The 19,973-nt window shown below is 30.1% G+C and overlaps 1 long non-coding RNA gene across 1 annotated transcript; it reads left to right on the top strand.

The window, feature by feature from the left end:
• The first annotated feature begins 13,707 nt into the window (after window positions 1-13,707).
• Window positions 13,708-15,166, top strand: LOC127704116 (uncharacterized). The gene is made up of 2 exons (XR_007983144.1): window positions 13,708-13,809; window positions 14,539-15,166. It is a non-coding gene; the product is annotated as an uncharacterized LOC127704116 (long non-coding RNA).
• The last annotated feature ends 4,807 nt before the right edge of the window (window positions 15,167-19,973 follow it).

The raw sequence follows: 19,973 nt of genomic DNA, 5'->3' as shown, positions 1-19,973 counted from the left end.
TTTAACCACCTGCTGTACCTGTTGTTTGTATAGTTTTTATAGGAATTTACTCCCATCCTTTTCTTGTAGGGTTGTCGTTTTCGTCTGACACAAGCATGATTGGGAAAGGTTGACGCTTTTAGCTGTAATAAATATATGAATGTTGTGGTTTTTTTTTATTATGCCCTCGCCGTAGCGGATGGGGCATTAAGTTTTACCCTTGTCCGTCTGTACGTACATACGTCCGTCCGTCTGTACATCCGTACGTCCCAAAGTTTGTTTCCGTTATATAACTTTAGTTTGCCTCAACCAAATGTTATTAAACTTATACACAATGCTTATTATCATATAATACAGATCAAGTTCGAAATTGGGTGGCGTCACTTTCACCGTTCTTTAGTTATGCCCTTTATAAACATAAAAATTGCTGAATTTTTCGTTTCCTCTAACTTTAGTTTGCCTCAATCAAATGTTATGAAACTTATACACAATGCTTATTACCACTAAACTCAGATCAAGTACAAATTTGGGTAGCGTCACTTTTACCGTTCTTCAGTTATGTCTCTCTATATCTTTATATGATATGCAAGCGGGGGCATCATCTGTGTCCCATTGACACATTCCACATTTATATTAAATTTAATTTTTTTTGTTATGTTGATAAAGCGCGAATATCCTATTGAAAAAGAGAAAAAGTCCCTTTTTTTAAAAAGCGCAAATTTCCTAACAATTAAAGAGCAAATGCCTATTAAAAATTAAAGCGCAAATTTTTTAACAAAAAGCGCAAACGTCCCGCGCCGGACCAGACTTTATAATCAGAAAACAATATTTCTTTTATATACATGCAACTAGTTGAAGCGTGAAAATATTCTAATAAGAACGAACATTAATGCTTACGTTTTTTCACTTTTTTTTATTTCAACACCTTTCCTTTAAAGTTATTAAAATAGCTAAAAACGTGTCTAGATTATTAGATTTACAAGATGAAAGGACATTCAGGAGCGTAAATTGTCGAAAAGTAAAAGTATATATGTTTTTATAATGCTTAATGCACCTGCCCTGGACATATATGCATATGTACGCAAGTTTTTTGTAAGGGTTGTTGCTTTCAGTCATACATGTGTATGAAGTGTCGTTCATGCGTACATAGTATGACAATATTTGCTAATTTATTGTAACGCGTGGCTGCGCTTACATAAACTTAAAAAGGTACCAAGATAACGTTATTTTTACTTGATTGTTTGATAAGTCTGTTCACAATAGCTATACGTCATTGTACCCAACTTACCGGGGAAATTATTAATCAACATACCTCGATTGTGCATGATGCCCAGCTAGAATTGCAATTTAGTCGATTAAATTCCATTCTCAATCTTAAATTTGTATACATAAGAAATCAAAACTTATGAACAACCATTCCAGAACAATATTTCAGTCCTTTTTATCAACAGGAAATTCAATGTTAACAACAAAATCATTTTCATGTTTATCCCAAACTGACAGTTCAGCTTTTTCAGTCAGTCTTAATGATACCACAGATAATATTGGCTATCCAGTAGTACGTCTTCTCCAAAACCAGTATCAACAAAAATAAATAAACGAATAAATAGGCAAACTTCGCTAAGAGTGTTAAATATAAATTTTAGAAGCTGTAAAAACAAAGTGGCCCAAATAGAAAATTTAATAACATCATCTAAACCTGATATTATAATTGGTAATGAGACTTGGTTAAACAAGGATGTCATGTCCTCTGAAATTATTTTCTACTTCACTATTTGAGGATGTATTCCGTAGAGACCGAGAATGTAAAGAAGGCGGTGGAGTTTTAATAGCTATTAAAAAGGGTATTATATGCCAACAAATTTACTGTAGCAAAAATATATAGCTGATTGCAGCACAAATAAATATAACAGATAGAAAGTCCTTGATAATTGTTTTCGTTTATAGACCACCAAGTAAATCTGATATAAATTATTTTAAACAGATGTTATTAGAAATAAATGAGTTAAAACTTAAGTTTAAAAATGCAACCTTCTGGATAAGTGGAGACCTTAATCTTCCTGATATAAATTGGCCATCAATGACAATAGAGGGCAAAATGTACCCGAAGGAAATGAACGAAATCTTTTAGATACCCTAAACAATCTAGGTTTGGATCAGTTAGAAGAGTTTCCTACCAGGAAAGATAATATTTTAGACATCTTTTGTACCAACCAACGAACTATAATAACTAAAATAAAATCAATACCCGGTATATCGGATCACAATATAGTTTTGGTTGATGCCATTTGTAAGCATAAAAGAGCTACGCAATGCCCCCAAATAATTTTCTTACGGAAGAAGGTAGATTTCGAAAAAATTAAAAACATTACCAAATCATTTATATATGATCTGCTAAGCCAGACCACATTAGAACTAACTATAGATCAGTAGTGGATTAAATTTAGAGATGGTATAACAAAAATCTTCAATGAAAATATACCAAGAAAAATGACAAAATCTAAATATACAAACCCTTGGGCAAATAAAGAAATTGATAGTTTATGTAAAAAAACAAGACGAGCATTTAATAATGCTAAAATAACTGGAAACAAACCCACAAAGACAAATACAAAAAGATTAAAGCAACAACAAAAAAAAAAAGATCAGGAAGGCTCAAGGTAAATATATGGAAGAAGTCATAAGTCCACAACTTGATGAAAAACCAAAACCTTTTTGGCAATATATAAAAGGGAAAAGACTGGAACATCAGGAGTCTCACCTTTGAGAGGTTGAGATGGACTACTTTATAGTGACCCACAAACACAATCAAATATTTTGAATGAGTAATTTAAAAGTGCATTTACCTAAGAATATAAATCTTCAATGCCGCATAAGCCAAAAAGCCCAAACCCCACCATGCCAGATATAACCATTAATATTAATGGCATAACTAAACTCCTTGAAAACATAAACCCCCATAAAGCTAGTGGACCTGATAATATCCCTGCTATTTTCCTTTATAAACTTTCGGAAGAGATATCCCCCTTCCTTGAATTCGTTTTTCAAAAATCCATAAATGATGGAAAATTTCCAGAAGAGTGGAAACAGGCAAATGTTGTGCCAATTTTTAAAAAGGGAGATAAGCATAACGCAATTAACTATAGACCGGTTTCTTTAACGGCTATTTGCATTCAGGATATAGCCAAATATATGGCGCAAGGTAACCAAGTTGATGCAACTCTTTTAGATTTTTCTAAAGCTTTCGATAAGGTCCCCCATGAAAGATTAATAACAAAAATTAATTATTATGGTATAAGGAAAAATAATTTACTTTGGATCATAGATTTTTTGTCAAACAGGCAACAGCAAGTCCTGCTAAACGGTGTTCAATCTTCCAAATTAGCTGTTGATTCTGGTGTTCCTCAGGGCACAGTAATAGGCCAAACCTTATTTTTGTTATTTATAAACGCCCTACCTGAGCATGTCTCCTGTAAGGTTCGTCTTTTTGCTGACGACTGTTTACTTTATAAAACATCAAATAATATAAATGAGTCTCAAGCACCCCAAAAAGATCTATCAAACATTGAAAACTGGAAATCTGAATGGCAGATGAAATTTAATCCTGGAAAATGCTATGTCATAAATATTTCTTAAAAATTAAAACCTAACTTATTTCAATATAAATTACACAATCATATACCTGAATCTGTCAAGGACAGCAAGTACCTAGGTGTTACAATAAGCAACGATCTTGACTGGTGGCCCCATATTAATAATATAACTTTAAAGGCAAATAAAACTCTAGATTTTTTACTTAGAAACATGAAAAACTGCACACGTAAGGTTAAAAATCTTACGTACACATCACTTGTGCGTTCAAAATTTCATCAAAAGGTCAAACAAATTTCTTGTACCTTCATAAAACCTTATTGATACTGACACGGAACATCATCATCATCATCATCATCATCATCATCGACATCATCATCAACACTCACGTCATCATCTCAGAACTATATGACTTTCCAAACTTTCTTTTTTTTTCTCTCTTCTTTTTTTACCTATGATAGCTTGTATTATATTCTATAAAATGTTTGCTTTACATGCATGCTCATTATACTATTATTGTATTTATTTATATTGTACTATGGAGAAGACTTCATAAGTATTATTTACTTGTGTCTAATCCATTTTGCTTTAATTTTGCAAATAAAATATGTTTAAACTAAACATGTGCGTCCGTCCGTCGAGTACTCTTACCAGTTTGGGATCCCTACAAACAAAACCAAATTAACCAAATTGAGCAGATACAGCGTAAGGCAGCAAGATATGTGTTTAATGATTACAATAATAGATCACTAGGAGCTGTCACTGGTGTGATAAACAAACTTAAATGGGAATTTTTTAAATGATCTCCCGGAGTCAATTTGCATGTCACCCTCCCTGGAATCTTTCAAAGGTGGTATCACCACCTTAACATTTGGAGGATCCTGTCTGGCTAATGAACTATTGTATTTAAGCCACTGTACATAATGTGAATATGTTTAACATTAATCTACGACTAATGTTATTTTAATTGTAATTGGACTGTGGCAAATATTTTGTTTATATTACAATTTTCGACCTCCATTTTCATGTACATAGCGCCACAGTTCCTGGATATTCCACACTCCGGCACCGGAAGAAGAAGAAGATGAAGAACGGACAAATAGACTAATATTGCTATCATGCACCTAGTCGGTGTGATATTATAAGATACTCAGATACAATGGCATTTAACAATTAGAGCCCATTTCACCAACAAAGAGAACCCGAGTGGTCATGCAAATCCAGTATTTTCTATACTATTTTAAAATATTAATTATCCTATAATTGAAAAATGATTTGAAAGTTTTCGTAGCATCAGATCTTTCACGATCCTTTTCAGGATCTTCAAAAAGCGGTACGCGATCTTTCACGATCCAAAAATTCATTTTTTTTTTATGCTCACACAAAGTCACTTTAAGAATCATTTGAATCATTAAAATGGAATGACATTTTACAAAGACAAGTTGTTTAGTCATTTGAATTACGTAAAACATCTTGTTTGTTTACCTATTTAATGTCATTAAAATGTCGAGGAGCAATCTGTCTTTTGTAGTTTTGTAAAAACGGTGTACTTTTAAACCTTGATTTTTCTCAGATACTGATCATAATGTTGAACCATTTTGACAGACATTTTTATTTTTTTTGGAAATTTGTCCGTATAATTCAGTAAATTAGATTATAAGATTTCCTTGACGATAGCATACCAGAGCTTACAAGATCCAATCGCAATACTTGACCACCTTTAGTTATCTTTCACGATCATGCTTCTCGATATACCGAATGACACCCGTGTATATACATCCAAAATTCTCTAGTGAAAAACAGTTACCCGGAATAAATACATGGTGGAATGAAATTACGTTTACATGTCAACTGTTCTAAACATATTTAGTGTAGGGGAAAGTACTACATTTGGAGGTAGTAAATTCCATTGTGTAATTATGAAAGGAAAAAAAATGAATATTTATAACTGTCTTCAGATGTAAGTAGGTGTTTGTGGATGAATTTGCCGGATTCTATTGCTTGTTGAATTGGTAAACCTGATTCTGATGGTACTGCGACAATATGGTGTACAATTTTATAGAACATTATGAGTCTAGTTTTAAGTATACGTTGGTGTAAGGTAGGCCATTTTAGAGTATTTAGCATGTTTGTAACGCTTCTGGTGTTAGGATTATGGTAAGCCGATGTGGAATTTATTCCCTATTTATTAATATTAATAAATCACTTATTAATATTAAAAAATATTTTTTCATATTAATAAATCATTTAAAAATATTTAAAAATAGTCATTTTTAATATTAATGAATTATAGGTTCAAAAAGGTATCAGTGCAGGGGTTCCCCAAGGGTCGGTACTGGATCCCTTCCTTTTTTTTAACTTATATAAACGACATCGTGGAAAATATGAGTAATCATATTAGATTATTCGCATATGACACCTCCTTGTATGCCATAATTGATGATGACTATGATACTGTTTCTAGGTCATTGACTGGTGATCTTGGGAGGATAAAAACATGGGCTGAAAATTGGGCTGTTACATTTAATCCCTCCATAACAGAAACCCTTTTATTTTCTCGAAGAGACATTAATCCTCCTTCTTTATAATTTGGTATTGGTGGGGATCATATAAAAGAAGTTAATAGTCACTGTCACCTAGGTCTCACCTTTGACAGTATGGCTAGTTGGAAATTACATATTGCAATTTATAAAAAAGCATGATCTAGATTACATTTATTAAGAAAAGTTAAATATAGTTTGGATCGAAATGTACTTATTACAAAATATACAGCATTTATTCGCCCTATTCTAGAATATGCTAACATTATATGGGATAATTGTACTTTACAAGAAGCTAACTTATTGGAAAGTATTCAAATTGAAACTGCTCGTATTATTACTGGTCTCCGACGTACAACTTCTCTTAAAAAATAATACACTGAATTAGGTCTTGAAAAATTATCAGACAGAAGGAAGAAGCATAAACTAACTACATTTTACAAAATAAAAAATGGATTTTCTCCAAGTTATATGTTATATAAGAACCTTGTCTTCTCTCACAAAATGATTACAATTTTATAAGAGATCCTCAGAATTATACTATTCCAAAGTGCAGAACAGTTTCATAGTATAAAATTTTCATACCATCTGTTGTTAAACCTTGGAATGATTAAGATTCTTGTGTAAAAAATGCCTTGTCGATTAACCAATTCAAATCTTTACTTGATATAATATATAAACCAGAGATTCCACAAATATTTTTGTTCTGGTATAAGAAAATTCAATATTATTCATTGTCAATTGCGAAATGAAGCAAGTAATTTAAATGCTCGCTTGTTTCATGATTTTTTGATTGAAGAACCTTCCTGTCCTAAAGTTTATATCAATGTGAATACAATCAACATTATTTTTTTTATTGTCCATCATACACTTTAAACAGGATCAAATTCCTTAATAAACTTATTACAGTACTATTTGGTGATCAATCTACAAATATATGAGTATTGAAGACAATATTCAGATAGTTAAGGCTGTTCATGAATTCATTAAAAATTCAGGAAGATTTGTATGGTGAAATATATTTTATAGTCTGTACGTCTGTATTTTAATTTTATATTCAAGTTCTTAGACCCCAACCGGCCGAAAAATAGTTAAAATTGAAACAAAAATTAAAAAGATAAATGACAGTATTTGATATTATTAAAGCTAAAAAACTAATAAATGCACCTCTATTTTCTATATCATTCAAACCATCTTTTTTATCTTAGACTTTTTGTTTTATTTGTTTTGTTTGTTTTGTTTTTCATTAATTTTTTTTTTATTTACATTATAGGGAACAGTAAGGTTGCACTTGAAGTAAAAAAAAAGTCAACACAATAGAAATAAAAAATTGTGATCTTTAATAATTAATGCTTGAAATTTGTGAAACTCATTTGGTTAGTGACAAAAAAATGATAAGTGTTTTTTTTTCTATTTTGTATAGGGTAGGGTAAGTGCTGGTTACGGACACTACTTGTAAAATTAACTTCTAGAAATTTATGTCTTTAATGAACTATCCCAAGTCTTTTTGCATAATTATAATTCCAATGCAATATATTAACAAAATAACAAACAAAAAATAATCACAGGAATAAAGTTTAACTTTAGCATTCTGCAAAATTATACCCCATTTCTTAATAAGTAAAAAAAAGGATTATTGTAAGAACAACACCTCTCTTAAAATGAGAGACTTTGTAGCCCATCTAAATCATTAAGATTTGACCTTCTTATCATGGGAATATAAATCACAGCAGAAATTATAGTCCTTACATAAATGGTATCTAAAGTAAACTCAGTAAGTTATTTGAGTTACGGACACTACATTGATTTTATGAATAGGAAGAAAAAACAAGAGAGTTTAAAAAATGAAAAAAAGATATTTAATTTTTAATTTTTGACTCAGAAATGAAAAAAAATCACTGGGTTACGGACACTACAAAAATAATCTGAAGATATAAAAACCATAAAAATAATCATGAAGATGAATTTTCTAAACATAACATTACATAAGAACTCATCTTTGACAAACTGATACCAAAATGGAGGTTTTACAATAAGATTTTATGGTTTCAAATTAGTACGTCAAGGATTACTATCAGCTCAAATATTTTTCATAGTTATCTAGATCTGTTTTCATAATTATTTTCAATTTTTAATCAAAAGACAATGATGATGCAGCAAAGAAGACACCATAGAACCTAGAAATTAAGCCTATTTTGATGTAATAAAAATATTTAAAATATCATGGTTACGGACACTACATCATTTTTGTAATGTCCGTAACCATATTTTCATTTATTCTGACTTAATTCTAATAAGAAGGTGCTTAATTTTGTTATTATGTTAGTGTTAAGTGTCAAATCTATAAAAAAAAATAGCTTGTTGTTTACTGTAGACATTCTTTCTAGGAGAATAATAAGCTGGTTACGGACACTAAACTTTTTTGAAAAATATTTCATTTTTTTCTACTTTGAAAATTTCAAAAATATTCTCTATGAATCGTACCATTTTTATAACTGTATTTTATTTTAGTATTATTATATGCAAGTATGTTGACATACATATTTAATGAATAATCTTGCAATAAGTTTTATTTTCATGGCCATAAATGATCAACACTTAATAAATTGACAAATGTATAACGGAGCACCACTTTTACAATTCTGCATGTTAAATTTTTTAATTAGCTCAGATTTTTGTAATGTTGGAATCATTTTAATCGCCATTTAATAATCTGTAAATGAAAACATGAGAAATTATCATTTAGAAAACAACACAAGCAAAAGACAACAAATGCTGTACTTTATCTTTAACTATATACACGACAATAAATTGAAAATGTTAAGATTGAAATTTCTGCATTACATTTTACCAACCAAACAATTACTTTTCTCTTGGAAAATAACTAAAACTCCGTTATGTAACATATGTAATGTCATCGAAGATTATGAACATTATGTTTTGACATGCAAATTTCTAAAATCATTTTGGGATCAAATAAAACTATTACTCGATAAACTTAAAAAAGGACATCATATAATATCACTTGGGTCAGTTTTGTATGGATACAAGATAAACGATACAAATTATTACAGCATTAATGAATTACTAACAATTATATTAATTACTGTATACAAAGGATATTATATATCCGAGCAAAAACCAAAACAAGTTAATGTGTTTGAAATTTTTAAAAAGTAATTTCTTCAACATTACGAAATATTGATAAATAAAGAAGGCAAATGTGAAAACTTCCACAATTTGGTTGCAGAAAAAATTAAATCATCTTCTTGAACTAGAACTTATAATATATCATATTATCTTCTTTTTATTCAGTTGCATATTATTATTAGCTAAATTATTATATATATTGGGCACTAACAAGTACTAACCTTACCATTGATATGCTATGTACTAACGTTAACGAGGCCAGGATAAAGTATCGTACTTTATGTTTCTCTAACAAATGTAAAATTCAAAAAAAAATATATATCATTTAAAAAAAAAGAGATAAAAAAAAAAGAAATGATCATTACACTTACTTTTAAAAGATTTTAATGATAAAAATAAGGTAAAATTGAAGCGCAACCGCATAACGCTGAAAATGACCATTTTTGGACTACTAATCTCACTGGTGTTTGAAAACTATTCAAGAAAGAATCTTAAAATTTTGAATGAGGTTAAAACATTCAATGTCAAATATTAAAAAACAGAAAACTGGCATCCAAATGTATTTAAGTTAGCCGTAGAGCTTACATAACAAAGACCAATTGTAAATGTCCCCATTATTGTGTTTCACCCGATTCTACATTCTTTTTTATATTATTTATGATTCTTCAATGTATCAATATGGTTATTTACTCACTGTCGTTATTCTTCAGGTGCGATAAATTAGTAAAAATAAGTAGATGATATCAAACATGTTGTTTTGAAAAAAAATAGTTCTTATAATAATAATATTGAACAGCTGACTGAAGACAATATCGCCAATATCGGACGACAAGTGGTTGTGTTTGTATCAAAAACACACATAATAATCATCAAGAAAACAATGCTAAAGCTTAGTCCCTTTAAAACTAGTATAAAATAGTAAAATTAACTTATTCCGTTGTGTTCCAAAGTTCCGGAATTACAAAAACAGAATAAAAAAAATATGTAACATGCCAATCATTATCTTGTTCAAATTATAAAAATTACCAATCTTATCTAGCTCGTTGATAAACAAGTGTAAATGATCAGCATAGAAAGCTTGTAAATGTCCACCATTCACATTAACAACTGACGTTGTCAAATATAAATTTTTCCGATATAATTTAGGCACTGGCTACGGTTACATTGAAATGTAACAATAATAAAAAAGTTATTGTTACATTGGAGACTAATTGCCAGAATGCAGGATTGGGTAAGGAACAGATTAATTACGAAGTGCCATCGTTCCCTCTTCATCTTCAATGGAAGGTGCTTTCTCATCAGCATCGTTGTTATAACTTTCTCCATGAATGTCAAAAAGTGTTTCAGTTTCTCTGGTTTTCTATGTTAACTTGACTCCAATTGACGAGCTCTCTGAAGAGCCTGTGCTCTGTTGTCTGGTAAGATTGGTCTTGGAGTTTTAAATGGTAGAGGAGCTACCCATGCACCTTTATCGTCCTTTGTTAATTCTGAGTCCATAATTGACAAACATTTCCTATCCTTGTATGAGGTCCCAACCACATCATCCCTTTGAGTTTTAGCAAACAACGAATTTCCGAAAACAAATATTCTACCTGCTGTTCACATACACGTAGCTTTGAATTGTACGGATCAACTAGTTGTTCTCCCATCGACAAGTAAATTTGTTTTAAGAACGTTCACACTAGTATCAGTCTTATGAAACTTGTCAATGCAAACTTCTCCTACTATAACACACCCTAAACTTAGTTTCTGGGCAAACGGTGTGCCTTGTGGTCCTGTTATTTGTTCCTGAACATGGTGTGCATCAAAGAAATCACGTTTAGTGAGAGTTGCATTTTATCAGATGGGAACAATGGAGACATTTTATCCGCAATGGAGTTCAGATGCAAATTTAGTTTTGCCATTTCTGGTGTTAGGATTTCGGAAGCCTCATTTGGAATCGAGTTGAATGTTTACAATGCTGGCACAAGATGAGAGTCGATATCCAGTAGACGTACAGTACTACCTGTGACTTTATCTTATTAATGGTGGCCATACAAACTATGTCCACCATGATGGCCCTATATGTCCATCATTATACCCCCTGTTGCTTAATTAATACACAAGGTATAAATCAAAAACTAGTCAAGGCTAAAGGGAAATCATGACTGCATTGAAGTGTTAAAATTATATAACTTACAGGTCAAGTGTCTCAGGTACAATATATGTGCATGTCAAATTTAATTACTGTGATTATGACAAGAAAATTCAAAAATAAAATGAAATAAAAAACTTGTTGAACATATAGCTTAATAACATTTGTTTGAAAAAATTGTCTCATGACTGTTTGTTTTGATGTTATACCTTTTAAATAATTTTATCAATTTAAGTTATTTTTTACATGTTATTTTTTATTAGTGAAGAATAAATGAATATCATCTTCTAATATAATGCAAACTTTCACAATGCCTGCCTTTTTCTATTGAAATGGTGTTTCTCAAATTAATTTTCTAAAATCAAAATTGTTTATTCTTAGAGAGACTGATCTTCATTCAACATTGTTTAACAAATGTTTAAGAATATCTTTAGGATTTATTCAAATTCAAAATTTAATAATATTTTTATTGTCATATAAACATATTATAATTAGTTAATTTGTGACAAAAAAAACAAAAACAAACATTATAATTTGCAAAGAAATAACAGTTTTAAACACATGGAAAAAAATATTAGGTTTCTGCCCTTAGTTCTAATGACTATTTTATAAAGGAGCCAATATTTTAAACACGTTCGATGTTATAGAGGTTTAGCATTTTTTTTACTTTTTGTCCTTGGGTAACATGGGTAAGAAACATTATTATAAAAAGGTAACCAATTTTCAAATAGATTATCTGTAAGTTGTTTTGTTAATTTTACAATCAAGGAGGAAGTGTTCTTCATCGTCCAGCAAGTGACACAGTTTACACATTCTATCCTTTCTAGGAATTTTATATTTTCCACTAATTCCTATTTCTAAATTATGACCACTAATTCTTTACTTACTGAAGTATTTGAGTTTACAGTTAAGTTTTCATCATCATCATCATAAGTTTTTATTCTATTTTCAAAAATATCTTTATATTTTTCTGTAAATTCATTTTTAATCAAGGGCTTTAAAGAGTAATGCATTCAAGTCCCTGCAATTATTAACTTTATCTAAAAGGCCTGGGTTGAGTGAAATATTCTTGGCAAATATATGCCAAGAATATGTATCATGCCAGTCCAGCAGTTTCGACAATATAATACACAGAACAAAAAGTGATTTAATTAATAGTCCATAAAAATGTCACAATCTACAGATTTCTGGAGACAAGTTTTGGCTGTTTACTGACAGAAATTAGCAAAACTGAGGATAACATATTTGATAAGTTTACAATTGTTTCAAAAAGCAAGACAATTTTTTCTTTAAATAACTCTTTTCATAAGATTCACTTTATTATGAGAGATAAGAACATTTGTCATTATGATTAGAACTTTTAATGAGCATTTTTCAAAATTTGATACTAGATGGGGATTTGGAAAAGTGATTCTTCATGCACAACTCCTGTTTTGAGATTTGAAAAAAATAATGATCAACAAAAATAGTTTTTTCATCAAACCATAATGATATTTGTAGTTTTCCTGAATAATAATAGATCGTACGACTTCGTTATCAAAATTTGTTGTAAAAGGATTGATATTGATCATTTTAATTTGTTAAGAAACAGGGTTGTTGCTTCATGGTTCCTTTAAACATATCATTTGCATGATTATAAGTTATAATTAATAACAATTCATTTCATAATTTAAACGAACAATTGAATACAATGTACATCATGTACAATAACTTTTTTATTACTTAAAAAATAATTATTTAAAGGATACTCTGTTTTGTTTTCAAATGCTAGTCAATAACTTATCTTTAATTTTTTTTCATTTCTGCTCAAGATTATTACCAAGAAGAAATTAAAAGAATAAGAAAAAAAATACAAAAATGATTGAAAAAAAAATAAATACATTGAAATAAAATAAAAATAAGTAATTTAAAGACAGAAAAATCAACAAATAATATAAATTAATAAAGTCTAAAACAACATGTTATTCTACATTTAAAAAAAAAGGTAAAATGTCAATTTTAAAAGAAACCTGAGTTACCTGTACAGGTAAATTTTAATGAAACATACAATCTGAAAGCTTCAACCCTGATTGATTTCAACAGGTAACATAATTAGATAAAATATCAACCTATGTTTTATGACCCCAATAAATGGCCAACATCTCAAGATTGAATACCCCAATAAATGGTCACCATTTGATGTTGACCATACAAGAGGTTGGACATAATTAAGAGGATGTCCCAGGTTGTACTGTATATATACTGTCTACACCTAATTGGTCCATGAGTTCAGAACAAGCCAAAGTTTTGTTAATGTGCTCATCCAAAATAGCATTTAAGACAGACAGCTAGATACCATAAACATACAATGTATACACAGGCCAGAGTCGGAGCTTGATTTGCTATATGATATAAAAACTAAACTGACGAAAAAAGGTCATTTATTCAAAACATAAAATGCAAAAAATACATTTTGCAAACAAAACATTTGACATAAAAGTTCATATTTAATATGAAATAATAATACATAATTAATACGAAATTACATCAACTAATAACATATCAATTGAAAAAATGACAAAGAATAGCAAAGGTTGGGAGAAAAATCTGCCCCACAAATAAACATATATACATATCTACTTCAAAAGTTAAAATTAAGGGAGGTATGTGGGTGGGAATTTTTAACAAATTGTTTGATAAGAATCACAAGTTAACACATCAAATGCTGATGATAAAAGGAAGTGACCACAACGCACTTACACGTGAACTCGTGCTGACCCCGAAAGATCAGTGACCAATAAGAAAGATGTAATCCAATCATGCACTGGTCATAAGTGAAATTTCTCTGCACGTGAAAACATGTTATCTAATTTCAACAATTTATCGTTTGATTAAGTAGGACACTCTGACCCTTTGACCAGACTAGAGACATCATAAATTTACAGTATAAATAGCTCACTCTTTATTTAAGTCTTAGTAATAAACAATTAAAACAGATTTATCTTCTCTGCTGTCTTAAATAATTCTATTCAGCTTGATTTTTAATTAGCAAATAAAATTGGTTTTAAGACAGACAGCTAGATACCATAAACATACAATGTATACACAGGCCAGAGTCAGAGCTTGATTTGCTATATGATATAAAAACTAAACTGACGAAAAAAGGTCATTTATTCAAAATCATAAAATGCAAAAAATACATTTTGCAAATAAAACATTTGACATAAAAGTTCATATTTAATATGAAATAATAATACATAATTAATACGAAATTACATCAACTAATATCATATCAATTGAATAAATGACAAAGAATAGCAAATGTGGGGAGAAAAATCTGCCACAAATCCGATCTTAAGCTGAAAGAGTGCATCCCAAAGCCACTCTAAGGCTGAAAGAGTGGATCCCCCACCCGAGGACTCTGGCGACGTGAATACAATTTATATATAACTTGAAAAATTTACGAGCATGACATTCACATACATGTACACCAAAAAATAACACTTTATTTTTGTAAAACGTTTCCACATTGAGCAGAAATATTAAAAGTTCATATGATCATATACCGAGATATTACTTTTAAATTATCTCTTACTGATAAAATTGATTAAAGGTGTAAATCTTATTCCGGTCAGGACCACAGCAATAAAATTACAATATAATCGTCGTTAAGTATATGTTTCAGAATTCATAAATCGTCTTACATCTAGACATTTAAGAATAGTATCCGCTAAATATTTTAGTACGGACAATTAGTTCATTAATTAACCGAAACTTTATCTTTAATCTTAAATCTTCAAACAAAATAGAAGTACATTTTTACGAAGCCCTGGATCCTTTCTAAATACGAAGTTTTATATCTGACTATTTCTATATGGGATCATGAGCAACTTATTCTCATACTATACTTGACATTTTTCAATCAAAATTGTATAAAGATCATAGATTTATTAAATTTCTTAAGGAAAGAGTTTTTAAATTGAAATTTGTAAATAAATATCTAATGTAGACCTTTTTAACTCACAGTTATTTTTGTTATTATTGATATGAGATTTTAGAAATATTTTGCGTAACTCGTGATTCGGTTAAAAAAAGTTAAGCTTTAGTCATAATATTGAATATACAGCTTTTTAGAAATTTAATCACTGGTGAATACCACCATTCAATATTAATAGTAATAATTTATATCGATAACACCATTATAAAAATAACGGGAATCCACCAAACTTACTTATCCAGCACTGATAAGCTTGGGGACTTTTAATTTACACTTCAAATATACTTAATATACATCGGGAATTTGATTTTTCTATTGAAAAAAAAATAATAATAATGAAAATAAATATATAAAATAAATATATTGCTATACATCAAATAAATTCATATTTATTTTCTTCCTGGCATGCTACAGAACTTATTCTGAACATACTGATATTCCAATGCAATATATTTTAAAAGGTTTATATTGTATAAGGTCGTAATAAAGTTGTAAAATGAAAAATATCTTTGAAATAATATTCCAGCTTTTAGTGATTTTTCGTATAATTTTTATTTGCCTTGCGATAAACATGATGAAATTTAAATGATGTAAATTTTAACCGAGTAAATATTTATAACTTATGACACATACTCTAAATTTTTTTTCGAAAGAGAATGAACCCATTAAATTAATAACCATTTTAGTTAAATATAAAATCTTTAGTTTGTGATGAGTTTACCTCTAAAGACCATAGCATTTAGTACATCATTGGGATAAACCATAAAGTCCTTTTATATATATATATATATATATATAATTTGAATAATTACGAATTTGAATTAAATAGGCAACATTAAAAACCATAACATGATTTACGAACAATTCATGTATACATACAGGAGGTTAAACCGAGCCATAAAATTTAAAAAACAATATAATGATAGCCTTTCAAATGTCCACATTGACAGTCTGAATAATGTGTAAAGACAGCATCGACAGGAGGGCAGGCAATATAGACCCCAATCGTATGAAATAAAGAGCATAAACGTTTTGGCTGGCAATACTGACCCAAAACAAGCATAGCATTTTATTACTGAAGATCATATACTAGTAAACGTTTTGGCAGGCAATGCTGACCCAAAACAGAAGCATAGCATTTTATTACTAAAAATCATATAAACCGTTTTGGCAGGCAATGCTGACCCAAAACAAAATAGTTGTAGTTGTATGGAATAAAGAGCATAAACGTTTTGGCAGGCAATACTGACCCAAAACAGAAGCATAGCATTTTTTTACTAAAGATCATATACTAGTAAACGTTTTGTCAGGCAATGCTGACCCAAAACAAGACAGTTGTAATTGTATGAAATAAAGATCATAAAACGTTTTGGCAGGCAATGCTGACCCAAAACAAGATAGTTGTAAATGTATGAAATAAAGATCATAAACGTTTTGTCAGGCAATACTGACCCGAAACAGCTGAAGCATAAAGTTCTGTTACTAACTTAATTCTTTTTATGCTGTAAAATTCCATAAACGCATTTGACTTCAATCCTTGAATCACGGATAGGACAATTCCATCCATGAACTGCAGCAGAAGACTTTGTTTTTCCCTTCTTCTAAAACTAAGTGTTGTATAGTTATAAGAGTCCAAGACAATTAACGACATAGCAAACTTTACAGAGATGGTGGAATAATAGCAATTGGTGCTTTGGACTTTCATTGGAACTAGGGTCCAGTTGTGTATCCAAATGCTGATCGAAGTCGTATTTTGTAAATTTGTATTTATAAAACAGTCAAAGTAGGCTTTGGTAAGTCAATGATTCTTGTTGATATGACTCGCACGTCTGGATCAAAATTCTAATCTCGAAATTAGGTATGTGTCATTAAGTAATATCAGTGAAACAGCAACCCATCAACATTCGTATGTTTGTATTATCGGAACTATGGCATACCGCTGATATATGAAAGTATATGTAAGTTGTTGATATCACGCTTTATTGCACATTTCCTTCAATGGGAAAAAGTTCTTTCGTAGATCAATGCCAGACTCAGTGCTCTTCGTCCATAGTTAAAGCATGAAATAAACAAAACTAGAATGTAAAAGAATGGAAAAACTTAAATTCTCATTAAAAAACAAACTTGATCTTACTCTAGGACCACAAACATAACGCATGTTAAGGAATAGTATGCGATGATTTAATTATCATAGTTTCTTCTTCTTCAATAATCAACCATTAAACAGACATGATTTTTTATATATTATGTATTAAATGAAGAGTATGAACTTTAAAATATTATAAGTATGTCTTGTCCATTGTTATTTTTAATAATAAATCTAGTATAAAGTAAAAGCAAACGACCTTACAATGCATAAGTATTGGCATAAAAATTATCAATTACGTTCATCGCAACCCAAACTATATCATGTATATGAATTATACTAGTAAACATAATTATAATAAAATAATACATTAAAAACATGTATTATAAACTGACAAACATGTGAATCTAGCTACATGTCTCAAAATACTGGCAATTTTGTATGTAGCAAAAAGATTGATTACAAAAATAATTTATTCCAAACCAATCACCATGACGAAATAATAATTAAAAGTAGCATGAGTTTCATGACGAAGCATAAAACAATACAGAGATCATAGACCAAGCTACTACGACCTCTGCAAAAAAAAGTAGCATGAGTTTCCTGACGAAGCATAAAACAATACCCACTACATACTAACATATTTACAAAAGCAAATACACAGAGGCCATAGACCAAGCTACTACGACCTCTGCAAAAGTAGCATGAGTTTCATGACGAAGCATAAAACAATACCTACTACATAATAACATATTTGCAAAAGTAAATACACAGAGGTCATAGGCCAAGCTACTAGACCTCTGCAAAAACAATACACAGAGGGCATAAGTACAAGCAACCTCGCCCTCTGCAAAAATTCAAATATCGTCCACATTACCCAAACAGGCAAAGACAGGTAAATTGGTTCGTAATAAATAAGCATTGGGTTGCGATATAGGTAAGAGACATATCCTTTTTTTTACCGTTAACATTAAGCAAACAAGGTACACCTGCATAAATTAAAATACTAACAATTATAGCGATTAGGCTAACTTGCAAAATTATAAGCTCCAAACCAACCACCGTGACGAGATTTACGAAAGTAGCATGAGTTTCGTGACATAGCATAAAACAATGAACACTAAATAAAACATAATTGCAAAAGGAAATACATAGAGGTCATAAGTACAAGCAACCAAGCTCTCTGCACAATTTGAAATATCGTCCACCTTACCCAAACAAGTAAGGCAAATGGGTTTGTAGCCCAATAAATAATAGCACATAGCCTTAAAACTTAAACTGTCTTGCTCTTTCAAATGAGAGTGTTTAAATGTATGGAATCGTGAATAACATCGTATATAAGTGTGTAACTTTGCATTCTATCATGTATGGTATTATTATCGTTATGCAAAAATTTTTGTATTTGTAGTTAAATTTAAATGAACCATGTCTCCTACAGATACTCAAGGCGGATATACGTTCTGCAAACATTAGGATGCTATCAAGGATTCAGTAACTTATAAAATTACAACATCGGGTTAATCATCAACTATCATTTTTTATAAGTATGGTAAATAATTACATTTTGATCGCAAACGCACAGTGTCGCCACCAACACCAAAATTAATTAATAAATCAAAATCGTGAGATCTATCCGAATGGAAGAATGGTAAAAAATTAACTGTACGTTTGTTCAGAATGTAAGCATAAAATAGCTTAAAAATAAAAGTAGAGTTCGATTTTACCTCAAATTGCTAAAAGGAAATCACTCCAGTCCAAAATTATCCATAAAATTAAAAAAAATTTAACAAATTGTTTGATAAGAATCACAAGTTAACACATCAAATGCTGATGATAAAAGGAAGAGACCACAACGCACTTACACGTGAACTCGTGCTGACCCCGAAAGATCAGTGACCAATAATAAAGATGTAATCCAATCATGCACTGGTCATAAGTGAAATTTCTCTGCACGTGAAAACATGTTATCTAATTTCAACAATTTATCGTTTGATTAAGTAGGACACTCTGACCCTTTGACCAGACTAGAGACATCATAAATTTATAGTATAAATAGCTCACTCTTTATTTAAGTCTTAGTAATAAACAATTAAAACAGAATTATCTTCTCTGCTGTCTTAAATTATTTTATTCAGCTTAATTTTCAATTAGCAAATAAAATTGGTTATGTAGTGAGAGCGTTTTTAGGTTTGTTGCTATGGAAAACCTTTACAAGAACAGTTTAAGAACATGAACGACCAGTAAAATCACATACAGATGTGCATTTGGTTACAACATCTTAATTTTTATCCGTTGTACTCTCCCCGCCATGATTACTTTGGTGTCCAATACTGTTGTTTGTTGTCCTTTTCTTGTACCCTTCAATTTGTTCCCTTCTCTCAATGTGCATAACAGTTGAGTGTTTTAAACTTTGGCAATGTTGACATTTCACATTTTGTTTGCAGTCTTTCATCAAATGATTGCTTGTCGCACAACACTTGAAACATATGCCTTTACTTTTCAAAAATTCGTTTTGAC

The sequence above is a fragment of the Mytilus californianus genome, unplaced genomic scaffold, assembly GCF_021869535.1.
Source record: "Mytilus californianus isolate M0D057914Y unplaced genomic scaffold, xbMytCali1.0.p SCAF_58, whole genome shotgun sequence".
NCBI lineage: Eukaryota > Metazoa > Mollusca > Bivalvia > Mytilida > Mytilidae > Mytilus > Mytilus californianus.
The sequence above is the reverse complement of the archived record's forward strand: the minus strand, read 5'-3'. Positions and strand labels throughout refer to the sequence as shown.